Source organism: Octodon degus, unplaced genomic scaffold, assembly GCF_000260255.1.
Source record: "Octodon degus isolate 3935 unplaced genomic scaffold, OctDeg1.0 scaffold00092, whole genome shotgun sequence".
Taxonomy (NCBI): domain Eukaryota; kingdom Metazoa; phylum Chordata; class Mammalia; order Rodentia; family Octodontidae; genus Octodon; species Octodon degus.
Genome location: NW_004524668.1, coordinates 9331394 through 9335602, shown reverse-complemented (window position 1 = coordinate 9335602; position 4209 = coordinate 9331394). Strand labels below are relative to the sequence as shown.

Below are 4209 nucleotides of genomic sequence, written 5' to 3'. Positions count from 1 at the left end.
AAACGATCAAATCTCTTTTTGTTTACCTCATCTTTAGATCCACGCTCATCAAAAATCTTTTGAGCTATCTCCGTGAGCTGACTAAGGGGTGCTCCCTCAAAACCCTCTACTTTTTGTAATTTTTGTCTTATGTCAGGGGCCGACTATGCCACGAACACAATATTTATGGCTCGTGCATTTTCAGGTGCCTCCGGATCTATTGGAGTATAGATACGGTAGGCTTTTAGGAGTCTTTCCAAATAAACAGTAGGGGACTCGGTAGCCAATTGTCTTACCTTTAATACCTTGGACAGGTCAATGGGCTTCAGGGCTGCTGTCTTAAGGGCTCCCAGAAGCAACTGGCGGTATCTGTTGAGAGCCTCCTTACCTTGATCAGTGTTGGGGTCCCAATTGGGGTGTAAGAGGGGAAAAACAACATCTTGGTGGTCAATGTCTGTGGTTGGTGTCCCGTCAGGTCCGAGTACCGCCTTACGGGCAGCTGAGTGTATGCGGTCTTGTTCCTCGGAGGTGAAGAGGGTCTGCAAGAGCTGCTGGCAATCATCCCAATCGGGGTAATGGGTATTTATAATTTCTTCAAGAAGGCCTGCGGGTGGCAGCTCTTTTAAGACTCACAGGCCTTCTTAAAGAAATCACGAGCAACCACTGTTTATCCAAATTTGTACAAGGAATTTTTCAAAAGCCCGAACAAGATTATTTAAACACTTTATAATAAAAGCCTTAAGTTTTTAATTTATCTCTTATCCCATTAATGATAACTAAACTTAGGAGAAAAGGTCAAATTTTTTTCTCATACTTAAATGTTTTAGTCCCATAAGTGTGCTGCTTTTGGAGATAGCTCCTTCTGGTGTCACCCAGAAGTCGGTTCTCTCCACTGTGTCTCAGGTTTAGTCTCCTGAAGGAGACTTGTCCAGAACACTAAGCCGGGACATGGCTTTTATGTGTGTCCTCCTGGATGGGCACAGTTTTCTTTGTCTCATCTGACCCAGAGTCGGGTATGTGTCCTCTCTAGAATGGCTTTCCTGTCTTCGGCGTTAACAAACGCTCATTTTTTAAGGGCTTTACTTAGCTGGAACAATCAGAGTTTTCATTTTTACATGCCTTTAAAAAGGAAAGTGCAGGAGGTTCCAGGAGGGGCAGAGACGCTTGAAAAGAGATTGAGGGCCTTTTAACTGGTAGTTGGAACACAGGAAGAGTTTGTTTATTGAATGTTTTACCCATTTTGGATTGAGTTAGAGCCTGAGGATAATCCTGTGAATTGTATCTTGCTGTTTTGCCCCGGCTGACCTTGAACTGGCTCAAGGAAACCTGCCTCAGCCTCCTGAATAGCTGGGATTATAGTATGCTGCGATGGAAACCAACGTGTCTGGAGCTAAAACTTGATGACATTGAAGAGTTTGAGAATATTCGCAAGGACCTAGAGACCCGCAAGAAACAGAAAGAAGATGTGGATGTTGTAGGAGGCAATGATGGAGAAGGAGCCATTGGGCTTGGCAGTGACCCTAAGAGCCGGGAACAAATGATTAATGATCGGATTGGTTATAAACCCCAACCCAAGCCAAACAATCGCTCATCTCAATTTGGAAATTTTGAATTTTAAAGATGGATTCCATTGCATGACAGAGCCCTGGAATGGAATAAAATGATGGCAAAAATACACACTAGATTTAGAGAATTGAGTACATACAGTGAAGCAGATTATTTTACCTCCTGCAGAGAAAGATAAATTCTGCATTAAATTATTGGTATTCACCTTTTCACACTAAGCTGGAATCTGAACTCTGGTCTCTGGAAAACTTTACTGTACAAAACATCTGATTTTTGTTTTTAAAAATAAATATATTTTTGGAAAATATGAGACATCGTTAATGAAGCAAAGTAACACTACTAAGTCCTGGGCTTTGAAAGATAACCTTTTGGGGGTTGAACTCGGGACCTTGCACTTGCCTGGCCAGTGCTTATGCTGAAAGGTAACTTCTATAAAAGTTAATATTGTTCCTCATCTCTTCACTAAAAGATTCTAAGTACAGAACATTCTGGTTGGTTCTTGCCAACTTCATTTAACCCCATTTATTCAAGGTTTTGAGTGGCTTCCATGCCCAGTCTGCAAAGATCTCTGGCCTTGTGGCTGTTAGATCTATTGATTTTGTATAAATCTGATCAAGTTGTAAGGGCCTGATCTGTGTTCCTGAATGGCTTTGTAACTACTGTGATTATAATATTGGGAGATGGAATATTAGGCAGAACTGAGGAACTCTCCTGACAGTGTTGCTGTTTCAATTTTTCACTTGTCTAATGATTTTTCCAGCAGGAACACATTGTAGCACAACCTAGGATAATCTTGAATCATCTCTTAAATTCAGGAACAAGAAACTGTGATCTGTGATAGTAAACACCCATGGAATCGTCAAAAAAAAAAAAAAATTAAAAAAAAAATAAAAAGGAAAGTGCAAAGAAATAGGAAAATTAGGGCTGGTGAGATGTCTCAGTGGTCTAAAGCACCTACTTAGAACAAGCTTAAGGGACCGCGGTTCAATCCCCCAGCACCACATGCCAGCCAGCCTCGCCCCCTAGTGGGCTGAGCTGGACACACACACACACACACACACACACACACACACACACACACACACTAAATAAATAAATTTTAAAAAAAAAAAGAAATAGGAAAATTAGGAGTAAAGTCAAAGCAAGGAAACTGAAACAGATCAGGCTTGACATTCCCTCTAGCATGTAGAGGGGGATCAGAACCAGTCTATCCCCAGTGAAACCTGTCCTCCAAGTCTTTAAGAACGGTTGCTGACCTAATGTCATTTAACTGGCAAAAGGAGTCCCGTTTTTTGGGGTTTTTGGGGTTTTTTTATAGGCATGTAGGTTTTTTAAGTCGAAGCTGGCTTAAAAAGTCCCATTTTACAGATGTTTACATAAAATCCAATAGGAAGCTTATTAACTTTACCCTCTAGTGCTATTGCCTAAAATTGAGCAAGGAATACCAGTACATTAAACAACTAGTTCAAATGTAGCATATACAAATATGAAATATCGTAACCTTATATCTTAACAACTGTATAACTGAATTTATCTGTGTACTGGCTGGCAGATGGGTGGATCCTGGATGAGGTCAATCCAGGCTGACTCACATGTAAATGACCTGATCCGATTGACCCTATTTATCCAGATCGGATCACTTCCATCTAAGTTTGGACAGACAGGCCGGTCAAAAAATGACTCAGTGAAGTCCTGAGCTGTGGAGAGAACAAAAGTGCCTTTGGGAGGCCAAGAGACATTAAAGGAGGGCTATTCAATTACAAAAAGCCTGCAACTCACCAGGAAGCACAGGTTCTCCGAATCCCTTTTGTTTGTTCTCTGAAATCTTTAAAAACATTTGTCCCATAATGGTCAGGGATGTACAAGGAAACATAGACAAACACAAATAGACCAAACAAAACCAAAGACAAGAAACAGACTAGCCCAAGCAAAATCTCAAAGAGAAAACAGACTAGTACGGACAGACAACACAAATAGACTTAACCAAAAAACAGATAACAGGCGCCCAAATAAAATCTTTCAAGAGAAGAGCTGAACCCAGATGGCTCCAAATAGGCCTAAACAAATCCTGCATGGAGAACAGACCCCTACAGTCAGTGCAAGTGTAAATGACACCAAATCTGCAGGGGTATTAAGTAGGGGTAGGGGGTTTCAGGAAATAACTCACTCCACACAAGCCAAAGCAGACTAGCCAAAGGGGTTTATCCTGCATGGAAAGCAAGCGCCATCTACAGTTAGTGTAAACGACACCAAGTCTGTAGAGGTACTGAGTAAAGGTAGGGGTATCAGGACCTTCCACACAAGAGGAAAGCAGACTAGCCTGCATAAAATTAGAGAGAGAGGGGTCCAGCGGATTAACCTAGCCCCCTGCATTCAGAATCTGTAGGTATAGGGGAGGGGGTCAGAAAAACTTCGCTTAAAGAGAACCTGGAGACCACGGAAACTTCTACTTATGACCAAAGTCCATAATCTCTAAAAGCATCCCTATGGGACCTCCCTTCCTTAAGGACCCGGAAACTGAAGTCCCTGCCGGCACAACCAAATTCGGAAATCTTATAACTTCGAGTACTCACCAAGAAACCATTTTAAAAAACCATCAAGAAACTACCAAGAGGGGGGGCTGGCGAGATGGCTCAGAGGTCTAAAGCACCTACTTGGAACAAG

The 4209-nt window shown here is 41.9% G+C and overlaps 1 pseudogene across 1 annotated transcript; it reads left to right on the top strand.

Annotated features, from left to right (window-relative positions):
- Positions 1 to 1147: 1147 nt before the first annotated feature.
- LOC101584437 lies at positions 1148 to 1649 on the top strand (annotated as a pseudogene). The gene has a single exon (XR_001117219.2). The product of XR_001117219.2 is annotated as an anaphase-promoting complex subunit CDC26 pseudogene (transcript).
- The last annotated feature ends 2560 nt before the right edge of the window (positions 1650 to 4209 follow it).